The sequence below is a fragment of the Schistocerca piceifrons genome, unplaced genomic scaffold, assembly GCF_021461385.2.
Source record: "Schistocerca piceifrons isolate TAMUIC-IGC-003096 unplaced genomic scaffold, iqSchPice1.1 HiC_scaffold_668, whole genome shotgun sequence".
Taxonomy (NCBI): domain Eukaryota; kingdom Metazoa; phylum Arthropoda; class Insecta; order Orthoptera; family Acrididae; genus Schistocerca; species Schistocerca piceifrons.
Window position 1 is genome coordinate 27,982 of NW_025728913.1, and position 10,022 is coordinate 38,003.

The window sequence follows — 10,022 nt, forward strand, 5'->3', positions numbered from 1 at the left end:
GCAGCGACAGCAAGGCAAAACTTTAAAATTTGCCGTGACCAGGATTCGAACCTGGGTTATTGCGGCCACAACGCAATGTCCTAACCACTAGACGATCACGGCCACGGAAGCACCGCCGAGAGCAGTTCTCGCGACTGCAAGTGGCGATGCACAGCAAAGCTCAGCCCACACACCACTGTGTCTCCCCACAGCTGTGTCAGACGCGGTCTCCATTACATGTATACTGGCAAGCGAACGTGTCTGCGCTGTTAGGACACTAAGCAGTGTGGTTAGCTGCATTCAACCCCCGTGGCAATGTCTTGCAGTCCTCCAGCTCTGTTGACCACAGGTAGGTGCCTCGATAAGAGGTGGATACATGTCGCATCGCTCTCGCCGTCACTTGTCACCACGAATCGTACTTAACGTAGTTTTCTGCAAGCGTCAGCGGAGCGTCAGTCGAGCTAAGTCGGGACAAGTCGCATAAGAGGAGCAACAAAATGCGCATTTCCGGTACCGGGAATCGAACCCGGGCCTCCTGGGTGAGAGCCAGGTATCCTAGCCACTAGACCACACCGGATAACGACGCCAGGGCTCCTCCTGCGAACACAGCAAGCTATACACAATCTACTTGACGACAACGGCAAAAATTAGCGTTTCCACCTTATAGAACGTCGTGCTCTGGACACATTTCGTGGAGACGAACGCCAGCAATCGTGACACCAAACTGCGCCTGTGAATCCTGTCGTTGCACCACGCACTGTGCTGCTACGACAATTTAAGAAAGAGACGCTCACGGCTTGCCGCGCTGTTTTCGTCGCGGGTAATCAGTGCTACGGCTTCCGAGACAGAAAACATTGGCAGCGGTGGGATTCGAACCCACGCCTCCGAAGAGACTGGTGCCTGAAACCAGCGCCTTAGACCGCTCGGCCACGCTACCTACGCGCCACGGCGGTCACAGGAGCTGCGTTCTTACCCACGAGACCACACCGCAATGGCACAAAAACGAGAAGTAAAAATTGGCAGCGGTGGGATTCGAACCCACGCCTCCGAAGAGACTGGTGCCTTAAACCAGCGCCTTAGACCGCTCGGCCACGCTACCTGCGTCAGTGTTCTTCGCTTTTGTGGAAACAGTGCGCGACACAGCTCCCTGTTCTGCTGCAACTGGCTGCTCATCCATTGCACCTCAAACAACTGCCCTTTTCGAATAGAGATTAACTACACAGGCAGCTGCCCGCGCTCTGGTGCGGCGGCATTGCGTGTTGATAATGAACTGGTAGTGCCACCTGCAGCCTGCGGAACATGAGTGAAAAATGAAGAGGGCACTGTGATTTCAAACACTGAGTCACAATCGTCACTGCAGCGACAGCAAGGCAAAACTTTAAAATTTGCCGTGACCAGGATTCGAACCTGGGTTATTGCGGCCACAACGCAATGTCCTAACCACTAGACGATCACGGCCACGGAAGCACCGCCGAGAGCAGTTCTCGCGACTGCAAGTGGCGATGCACAGCAAAGCTCAGCCCACACACCACTGTGTCTCCCCACAGCTGTGTCAGACGCGGTCTCCATTACATGTATACTGGCAAGCGAACGTGTCTGCGCTGTTAGGACACTAAGCAGTGTGGTTAGCTGCATTCAACCCCCGTGGCAATGTCTTGCAGTCCTCCAGCTCTGTTGACCACAGGTAGGTGCCTCGATAAGAGGTGGATACATGTCGCATCGCTCTCGCCGTCACTTGTCACCACGAATCGTACTTAACGTAGTTTTCTGCAAGCGTCAGCGGAGCGTCAGTCGAGCTAAGTCGGGACAAGTCGCATAAGAGGAGCAACAAAATGCGCATTTCCGGTACCGGGAATCGAACCCGGGCCTCCTGGGTGAGAGCCAGGTATCCTAGCCACTAGACCACACCGGATAACGACGCCAGGGCTCCTCCTGCGAACACAGCAAGCTATACACAATCTACTTGACGACAACGGCAAAAATTAGCGTTTCCACCTTATAGAACGTCGTGCTCTGGACACATTTCGTGGAGACGAACGCCAGCAATCGTGACACCAAACTGCGCCTGTGAATCCTGTCGTTGCACCACGCACTGTGCTGCTACGACAATTTAAGAAAGAGACGCTCACGGCTTGCCGCGCTGTTTTCGTCGCGGGTAATCAGTGCTACGGCTTCCGAGACAGAAAACATTGGCAGCGGTGGGATTCGAACCCACGCCTCCGAAGAGACTGGTGCCTGAAACCAGCGCCTTAGACCGCTCGGCCACGCTACCTACGCGCCACGGCGGTCACAGGAGCTGCGTTCTTACCCACGAGACCACACCGCAATGGCACAAAAACGAGAAGTAAAAATTGGCAGCGGTGGGATTCGAACCCACGCCTCCGAAGAGACTGGTGCCTTAAACCAGCGCCTTAGACCGCTCGGCCACGCTACCTGCGTCAGTGTTCTTCGCTTTTGTGGAAACAGTGCGCGACACAGCTCCCTGTTCTGCTGCAACTGGCTGCTCATCCATTGCACCTCAAACAACTGCCCTTTTCGAATAGAGATTAACTACACAGGCAGCTGCCCGCGCTCTGGTGCGGCGGCATTGCGTGTTGATAATGAACTGGTAGTGCCACCTGCAGCCTGCGGAACATGAGTGAAAAATGAAGAGGGCACTGTGATTTCAAACACTGAGTCACAATCGTCACTGCAGCGACAGCAAGGCAAAACTTTAAAATTTGCCGTGACCAGGATTCGAACCTGGGTTATTGCGGCCACAACGCAATGTCCTAACCACTAGACGATCACGGCCACGGAAGCACCGCCGAGAGCAGTTCTCGCGACTGCAAGTGGCGATGCACAGCAAAGCTCAGCCCACACACCACTGTGTCTCCCCACAGCTGTGTCAGACGCGGTCTCCATTACATGTATACTGGCAAGCGAACGTGTCTGCGCTGTTAGGACACTAAGCAGTGTGGTTAGCTGCATTCAACCCCCGTGGCAATGTCTTGCAGTCCTCCAGCTCTGTTGACCACAGGTAGGTGCCTCGATAAGAGGTGGATACATGTCGCATCGCTCTCGCCGTCACTTGTCACCACGAATCGTACTTAACGTAGTTTTCTGCAAGCGTCAGCGGAGCGTCAGTCGAGCTAAGTCGGGACAAGTCGCATAAGAGGAGCAACAAAATGCGCATTTCCGGTACCGGGAATCGAACCCGGGCCTCCTGGGTGAGAGCCAGGTATCCTAGCCACTAGACCACACCGGATAACGACGCCAGGGCTCCTCCTGCGAACACAGCAAGCTATACACAATCTACTTGACGACAACGGCAAAAATTAGCGTTTCCACCTTATAGAACGTCGTGCTCTGGACACATTTCGTGGAGACGAACGCCAGCAATCGTGACACCAAACTGCGCCTGTGAATCCTGTCGTTGCACCACGCACTGTGCTGCTACGACAATTTAAGAAAGAGACGCTCACGGCTTGCCGCGCTGTTTTCGTCGCGGGTAATCAGTGCTACGGCTTCCGAGACAGAAAACATTGGCAGCGGTGGGATTCGAACCCACGCCTCCGAAGAGACTGGTGCCTGAAACCAGCGCCTTAGACCGCTCGGCCACGCTACCTACGCGCCACGGCGGTCACAGGAGCTGCGTTCTTACCCACGAGACCACACCGCAATGGCACAAAAACGAGAAGTAAAAATTGGCAGCGGTGGGATTCGAACCCACGCCTCCGAAGAGACTGGTGCCTTAAACCAGCGCCTTAGACCGCTCGGCCACGCTACCTGCGTCAGTGTTCTTCGCTTTTGTGTGGAAACAGTGCGCGACACAGCTCCCTGTTCTGCTGCAACTGGCTGCTCATCCATTGCACCTCAAACAACTGCCCTTTTCGAATAGAGATTAACTACACAGGCAGCTGCCCGCGCTCTGGTGCGGCGGCATTGCGTGTTGATAATGAACTGGTAGTGCCACCTGCAGCCTGCGGAACATGAGTGAAAAATGAAGAGGGCACTGTGATTTCAAACACTGAGTCACAATCGTCACTGCAGCGACAGCAAGGCAAAACTTTAAAATTTGCCGTGACCAGGATTCGAACCTGGGTTATTGCGGCCACAACGCAATGTCCTAACCACTAGACGATCACGGCCACGGAAGCACCGCCGAGAGCAGTTCTCGCGACTGCAAGTGGCGATGCACAGCAAAGCTCAGCCCACACACCACTGTGTCTCCCCACAGCTGTGTCAGACGCGGTCTCCATTACATGTATACTGGCAAGCGAACGTGTCTGCGCTGTTAGGACACTAAGCAGTGTGGTTAGCTGCATTCAACCCCCGTGGCAATGTCTTGCAGTCCTCCAGCTCTGTTGACCACAGGTAGGTGCCTCGATAAGAGGTGGATACATGTCGCATCGCTCTCGCCGTCACTTGTCACCACGAATCGTACTTAACGTAGTTTTCTGCAAGCGTCAGCGGAGCGTCAGTCGAGCTAAGTCGGGACAAGTCGCATAAGAGGAGCAACAAAATGCGCATTTCCGGTACCGGGAATCGAACCCGGGCCTCCTGGGTGAGAGCCAGGTATCCTAGCCACTAGACCACACCGGATAACGACGCCAGGGCTCCTCCTGCGAACACAGCAAGCTATACACAATCTACTTGACGACAACGGCAAAAATTAGCGTTTCCACCTTATAGAACGTCGTGCTCTGGACACATTTCGTGGAGACGAACGCCAGCAATCGTGACACCAAACTGCGCCTGTGAATCCTGTCGTTGCACCACGCACTGTGCTGCTACGACAATTTAAGAAAGAGACGCTCACGGCTTGCCGCGCTGTTTTCGTCGCGGGTAATCAGTGCTACGGCTTCCGAGACAGAAAACATTGGCAGCGGTGGGATTCGAACCCACGCCTCCGAAGAGACTGGTGCCTGAAACCAGCGCCTTAGACCGCTCGGCCACGCTACCTACGCGCCACGGCGGTCACAGGAGCTGCGTTCTTACCCACGAGACCACACCGCAATGGCACAAAAACGAGAAGTAAAAATTGGCAGCGGTGGGATTCGAACCCACGCCTCCGAAGAGACTGGTGCCTTAAACCAGCGCCTTAGACCGCTCGGCCACGCTACCTGCGTCAGTGTTCTTCGCTTTTGTGGAAACAGTGCGCGACACAGCTCCCTGTTCTGCTGCAACTGGCTGCTCATCCATTGCACCTCAAACAACTGCCCTTTTCGAATAGAGATTAACTACACAGGCAGCTGCCCGCGCTCTGGTGCGGCGGCATTGCGTGTTGATAATGAACTGGTAGTGCCACCTGCAGCCTGCGGAACATGAGTGAAAAATGAAGAGGGCACTGTGATTTCAAACACTGAGTCACAATCGTCACTGCAGCGACAGCAAGGCAAAACTTTAAAATTTGCCGTGACCAGGATTCGAACCTGGGTTATTGCGGCCACAACGCAATGTCCTAACCACTAGACGATCACGGCCACGGAAGCACCGCCGAGAGCAGTTCTCGCGACTGCAAGTGGCGATGCACAGCAAAGCTCAGCCCACACACCACTGTGTCTCCCCACAGCTGTGTCAGACGCGGTCTCCATTACATGTATACTGGCAAGCGAACGTGTCTGCGCTGTTAGGACACTAAGCAGTGTGGTTAGCTGCATTCAACCCCCGTGGCAATGTCTTGCAGTCCTCCAGCTCTGTTGACCACAGGTAGGTGCCTCGATAAGAGGTGGATACATGTCGCATCGCTCTCGCCGTCACTTGTCACCACGAATCGTACTTAACGTAGTTTTCTGCAAGCGTCAGCGGAGCGTCAGTCGAGCTAAGTCGGGACAAGTCGCATAAGAGGAGCAACAAAATGCGCATTTCCGGTACCGGGAATCGAACCCGGGCCTCCTGGGTGAGAGCCAGGTATCCTAGCCACTAGACCACACCGGATAACGACGCCAGGGCTCCTCCTGCGAACACAGCAAGCTATACACAATCTACTTGACGACAACGGCAAAAATTAGCGTTTCCACCTTATAGAACGTCGTGCTCTGGACACATTTCGTGGAGACGAACGCCAGCAATCGTGACACCAAACTGCGCCTGTGAATCCTGTCGTTGCACCACGCACTGTGCTGCTACGACAATTTAAGAAAGAGACGCTCACGGCTTGCCGCGCTGTTTTCGTCGCGGGTAATCAGTGCTACGGCTTCCGAGACAGAAAACATTGGCAGCGGTGGGATTCGAACCCACGCCTCCGAAGAGACTGGTGCCTGAAACCAGCGCCTTAGACCGCTCGGCCACGCTACCTACGCGCCACGGCGGTCACAGGAGCTGCGTTCTTACCCACGAGACCACACCGCAATGGCACAAAAACGAGAAGTAAAAATTGGCAGCGGTGGGATTCGAACCCACGCCTCCGAAGAGACTGGTGCCTTAAACCAGCGCCTTAGACCGCTCGGCCACGCTACCTGCGTCAGTGTTCTTCGCTTTTGTGGAAACAGTGCGCGACACAGCTCCCTGTTCTGCTGCAACTGGCTGCTCATCCATTGCACCTCAAACAACTGCCCTTTTCGAATAGAGATTAACTACACAGGCAGCTGCCCGCGCTCTGGTGCGGCGGCATTGCGTGTTGATAATGAACTGGTAGTGCCACCTGCAGCCTGCGGAACATGAGTGAAAAATGAAGAGGGCACTGTGATTTCAAACACTGAGTCACAATCGTCACTGCAGCGACAGCAAGGCAAAACTTTAAAATTTGCCGTGACCAGGATTCGAACCTGGGTTATTGCGGCCACAACGCAATGTCCTAACCACTAGACGATCACGGCCACGGAAGCACCGCCGAGAGCAGTTCTCGCGACTGCAAGTGGCGATGCACAGCAAAGCTCAGCCCACACACCACTGTGTCTCCCCACAGCTGTGTCAGACGCGGTCTCCATTACATGTATACTGGCAAGCGAACGTGTCTGCGCTGTTAGGACACTAAGCAGTGTGGTTAGCTGCATTCAACCCCCGTGGCAATGTCTTGCAGTCCTCCAGCTCTGTTGACCACAGGTAGGTGCCTCGATAAGAGGTGGATACATGTCGCATCGCTCTCGCCGTCACTTGTCACCACGAATCGTACTTAACGTAGTTTTCTGCAAGCGTCAGCGGAGCGTCAGTCGAGCTAAGTCGGGACAAGTCGCATAAGAGGAGCAACAAAATGCGCATTTCCGGTACCGGGAATCGAACCCGGGCCTCCTGGGTGAGAGCCAGGTATCCTAGCCACTAGACCACACCGGATAACGACGCCAGGGCTCCTCCTGCGAACACAGCAAGCTATACACAATCTACTTGACGACAACGGCAAAAATTAGCGTTTCCACCTTATAGAACGTCGTGCTCTGGACACATTTCGTGGAGACGAACGCCAGCAATCGTGACACCAAACTGCGCCTGTGAATCCTGTCGTTGCACCACGCACTGTGCTGCTACGACAATTTAAGAAAGAGACGCTCACGGCTTGCCGCGCTGTTTTCGTCGCGGGTAATCAGTGCTACGGCTTCCGAGACAGAAAACATTGGCAGCGGTGGGATTCGAACCCACGCCTCCGAAGAGACTGGTGCCTGAAACCAGCGCCTTAGACCGCTCGGCCACGCTACCTACGCGCCACGGCGGTCACAGGAGCTGCGTTCTTACCCACGAGACCACACCGCAATGGCACAAAAACGAGAAGTAAAAATTGGCAGCGGTGGGATTCGAACCCACGCCTCCGAAGAGACTGGTGCCTTAAACCAGCGCCTTAGACCGCTCGGCCACGCTACCTGCGTCAGTGTTCTTCGCTTTTGTGGAAACAGTGCGCGACACAGCTCCCTGTTCTGCTGCAACTGGCTGCTCATCCATTGCACCTCAAACAACTGCCCTTTTCGAATAGAGATTAACTACACAGGCAGCTGCCCGCGCTCTGGTGCGGCGGCATTGCGTGTTGATAATGAACTGGTAGTGCCACCTGCAGCCTGCGGAACATGAGTGAAAAATGAAGAGGGCACTGTGATTTCAAACACTGAGTCACAATCGTCACTGCAGCGACAGCAAGGCAAAACTTTAAAATTTGCCGTGACCAGGATTCGAACCTGGGTTATTGCGGCCACAACGCAATGTCCTAACCACTAGACGATCACGGCCACGGAAGCACCGCCGAGAGCAGTTCTCGCGACTGCAAGTGGCGATGCACAGCAAAGCTCAGCCCACACACCACTGTGTCTCCCCACAGCTGTGTCAGACGCGGTCTCCATTACATGTATACTGGCAAGCGAACGTGTCTGCGCTGTTAGGACACTAAGCAGTGTGGTTAGCTGCATTCAACCCCCGTGGCAATGTCTTGCAGTCCTCCAGCTCTGTTGACCACAGGTAGGTGCCTCGATAAGAGGTGGATACATGTCGCATCGCTCTCGCCGTCACTTGTCACCACGAATCGTACTTAACGTAGTTTTCTGCAAGCGTCAGCGGAGCGTCAGTCGAGCTAAGTCGGGACAAGTCGCATAAGAGGAGCAACAAAATGCGCATTTCCGGTACCGGGAATCGAACCCGGGCCTCCTGGGTGAGAGCCAGGTATCCTAGCCACTAGACCACACCGGATAACGACGCCAGGGCTCCTCCTGCGAACACAGCAAGCTATACACAATCTACTTGACGACAACGGCAAAAATTAGCGTTTCCACCTTATAGAACGTCGTGCTCTGGACACATTTCGTGGAGACGAACGCCAGCAATCGTGACACCAAACTGCGCCTGTGAATCCTGTCGTTGCACCACGCACTGTGCTGCTACGACAATTTAAGAAAGAGACGCTCACGGCTTGCCGCGCTGTTTTCGTCGCGGGTAATCAGTGCTACGGCTTCCGAGACAGAAAACATTGGCAGCGGTGGGATTCGAACCCACGCCTCCGAAGAGACTGGTGCCTGAAACCAGCGCCTTAGACCGCTCGGCCACGCTACCTACGCGCCACGGCGGTCACAGGAGCTGCGTTCTTACCCACGAGACCACACCGCAATGGCACAAAAACGAGAAGTAAAAATTGGCAGCGGTGGGATTCGAACCCACGCCTCCGAAGAGACTGGTGCCTTAAACCAGCGCCTTAGACCGCTCGGCCACGCTACCTGCGGTCAGTGTTCTTCGCTTTTGTGGAAACAGTGCGCGACACAGCTCCCTGTTCTGCTGCAACTGGCTGCTCATCCATTGCACCTCAAACAACTGCCCTTTTCGAATAGAGATTAACTACACAGGCAGCTGCCCGCGCTCTGGTGCGGCGGCATTGCGTGTTGATAATGAACTGGTAGTTGCCACCTGCAGCCTGCGGAACATGAGTGAAAAATGAAGAGGGCACTGTGATTTCAAACACTGAGTCACAATCGTCACTGCAGCGACAGCAAGGCAAAACTTTAAAATTTGCCGTGACCAGGATTCGAACCTGGGTTATTGCGGCCACAACGCAATGTCCTAACCACTAGACGATCACGGCCACGGAAGCACCGCCGAGAGCAGTTCTCGCGACTGCAAGTGGCGATGCACAGCAAAGCTCAGCCCACACACCACTGTGTCTCCCCACAGCTGTGTCAGACGCGGTCTCCATTACATGTATACTGGCAAGCGAACGTGTCTGCGCTGTTAGGACACTAAGCAGTGTGGTTAGCTGCATTCAACCCCCCGTGGCAATGTCTTGCAGTCCTCCAGCTCTGTTGACCACAGGTAGGTGCCTCGATAAGAGGTGGATACATGTCGCATCGCTCTCGCCGTCACTTGTCACCACGAATCGTACTTAACGTAGTTTTCTGCAAGCGTCAGCGGAGCGTCAGTCGAGCTAAGTCGGGACAAGTCGCATAAGAGGAGCAACAAAATGCGCATTTCCGGTACCGGGAATCGAACCCGGGCCTCCTGGGTGAGAGCCAGGTATCCTAGCCACTAGACCACACCGGATAACGACGCCAGGGCTCCTCCTGCGAACACAGCAAGCTATACACAATCTACTTGACGACAACGGCAAAAATTAGCGTTTCCACCTTATAGAACGTCGTGCTCTGGACACATTTCGT

General features: G+C 54.6%; 30 non-coding genes across 30 annotated transcripts; all 30 read right to left on the reverse strand.

Moving 5' to 3' along the window:
* Positions 1-30: 30 nt before the first annotated feature.
* On the reverse strand, positions 31-102 carry Trnah-gug. Its single transcript has one exon. It is a non-coding gene; the product is annotated as a tRNA-His (tRNA).
* A 382-nt stretch (positions 103-484) lies between these two features.
* Positions 485-556, reverse strand: Trnae-cuc. Its single transcript has one exon. It is a non-coding gene; the product is annotated as a tRNA-Glu (tRNA).
* A 278-nt stretch (positions 557-834) lies between these two features.
* On the reverse strand, positions 835-916 carry Trnal-cag. Its single transcript has one exon. It is a non-coding gene; the product is annotated as a tRNA-Leu (tRNA).
* An 80-nt stretch (positions 917-996) lies between these two features.
* Positions 997-1,078, reverse strand: Trnal-aag. The gene has a single exon. It is a non-coding gene; the product is annotated as a tRNA-Leu (tRNA).
* A 287-nt stretch (positions 1,079-1,365) lies between these two features.
* Positions 1,366-1,437, reverse strand: Trnah-gug. The gene has a single exon. It is a non-coding gene; the product is annotated as a tRNA-His (tRNA).
* A 382-nt stretch (positions 1,438-1,819) lies between these two features.
* Trnae-cuc lies at positions 1,820-1,891 on the reverse strand. Its single transcript has one exon. It is a non-coding gene; the product is annotated as a tRNA-Glu (tRNA).
* Positions 1,892-2,169: 278 nt separating this feature from the next.
* Positions 2,170-2,251, reverse strand: Trnal-cag. Its single transcript has one exon. It is a non-coding gene; the product is annotated as a tRNA-Leu (tRNA).
* An 80-nt stretch (positions 2,252-2,331) lies between these two features.
* Positions 2,332-2,413, reverse strand: Trnal-aag. Its single transcript has one exon. It is a non-coding gene; the product is annotated as a tRNA-Leu (tRNA).
* Positions 2,414-2,700: 287 nt separating this feature from the next.
* Trnah-gug lies at positions 2,701-2,772 on the reverse strand. Its single transcript has one exon. It is a non-coding gene; the product is annotated as a tRNA-His (tRNA).
* A 382-nt stretch (positions 2,773-3,154) lies between these two features.
* On the reverse strand, positions 3,155-3,226 carry Trnae-cuc. Its single transcript has one exon. It is a non-coding gene; the product is annotated as a tRNA-Glu (tRNA).
* A 278-nt stretch (positions 3,227-3,504) lies between these two features.
* Trnal-cag lies at positions 3,505-3,586 on the reverse strand. Its single transcript has one exon. It is a non-coding gene; the product is annotated as a tRNA-Leu (tRNA).
* Positions 3,587-3,666: 80 nt separating this feature from the next.
* Positions 3,667-3,748, reverse strand: Trnal-aag. The gene has a single exon. It is a non-coding gene; the product is annotated as a tRNA-Leu (tRNA).
* A 289-nt stretch (positions 3,749-4,037) lies between these two features.
* On the reverse strand, positions 4,038-4,109 carry Trnah-gug. Its single transcript has one exon. It is a non-coding gene; the product is annotated as a tRNA-His (tRNA).
* Positions 4,110-4,491: 382 nt separating this feature from the next.
* Positions 4,492-4,563, reverse strand: Trnae-cuc. The gene has a single exon. It is a non-coding gene; the product is annotated as a tRNA-Glu (tRNA).
* Positions 4,564-4,841: 278 nt separating this feature from the next.
* Trnal-cag lies at positions 4,842-4,923 on the reverse strand. Its single transcript has one exon. It is a non-coding gene; the product is annotated as a tRNA-Leu (tRNA).
* Positions 4,924-5,003: 80 nt separating this feature from the next.
* Positions 5,004-5,085, reverse strand: Trnal-aag. The gene has a single exon. It is a non-coding gene; the product is annotated as a tRNA-Leu (tRNA).
* A 287-nt stretch (positions 5,086-5,372) lies between these two features.
* Positions 5,373-5,444, reverse strand: Trnah-gug. Its single transcript has one exon. It is a non-coding gene; the product is annotated as a tRNA-His (tRNA).
* Positions 5,445-5,826: 382 nt separating this feature from the next.
* On the reverse strand, positions 5,827-5,898 carry Trnae-cuc. Its single transcript has one exon. It is a non-coding gene; the product is annotated as a tRNA-Glu (tRNA).
* Positions 5,899-6,176: 278 nt separating this feature from the next.
* Trnal-cag lies at positions 6,177-6,258 on the reverse strand. The gene has a single exon. It is a non-coding gene; the product is annotated as a tRNA-Leu (tRNA).
* Positions 6,259-6,338: 80 nt separating this feature from the next.
* Trnal-aag lies at positions 6,339-6,420 on the reverse strand. Its single transcript has one exon. It is a non-coding gene; the product is annotated as a tRNA-Leu (tRNA).
* Positions 6,421-6,707: 287 nt separating this feature from the next.
* Positions 6,708-6,779, reverse strand: Trnah-gug. Its single transcript has one exon. It is a non-coding gene; the product is annotated as a tRNA-His (tRNA).
* A 382-nt stretch (positions 6,780-7,161) lies between these two features.
* Positions 7,162-7,233, reverse strand: Trnae-cuc. Its single transcript has one exon. It is a non-coding gene; the product is annotated as a tRNA-Glu (tRNA).
* Positions 7,234-7,511: 278 nt separating this feature from the next.
* Positions 7,512-7,593, reverse strand: Trnal-cag. Its single transcript has one exon. It is a non-coding gene; the product is annotated as a tRNA-Leu (tRNA).
* An 80-nt stretch (positions 7,594-7,673) lies between these two features.
* Positions 7,674-7,755, reverse strand: Trnal-aag. Its single transcript has one exon. It is a non-coding gene; the product is annotated as a tRNA-Leu (tRNA).
* A 287-nt stretch (positions 7,756-8,042) lies between these two features.
* On the reverse strand, positions 8,043-8,114 carry Trnah-gug. Its single transcript has one exon. It is a non-coding gene; the product is annotated as a tRNA-His (tRNA).
* Positions 8,115-8,496: 382 nt separating this feature from the next.
* Trnae-cuc lies at positions 8,497-8,568 on the reverse strand. Its single transcript has one exon. It is a non-coding gene; the product is annotated as a tRNA-Glu (tRNA).
* A 278-nt stretch (positions 8,569-8,846) lies between these two features.
* Positions 8,847-8,928, reverse strand: Trnal-cag. The gene has a single exon. It is a non-coding gene; the product is annotated as a tRNA-Leu (tRNA).
* Positions 8,929-9,008: 80 nt separating this feature from the next.
* On the reverse strand, positions 9,009-9,090 carry Trnal-aag. The gene has a single exon. It is a non-coding gene; the product is annotated as a tRNA-Leu (tRNA).
* Positions 9,091-9,379: 289 nt separating this feature from the next.
* On the reverse strand, positions 9,380-9,451 carry Trnah-gug. Its single transcript has one exon. It is a non-coding gene; the product is annotated as a tRNA-His (tRNA).
* A 383-nt stretch (positions 9,452-9,834) lies between these two features.
* On the reverse strand, positions 9,835-9,906 carry Trnae-cuc. The gene has a single exon. It is a non-coding gene; the product is annotated as a tRNA-Glu (tRNA).
* Positions 9,907-10,022: the final 116 nt, after the last annotated feature.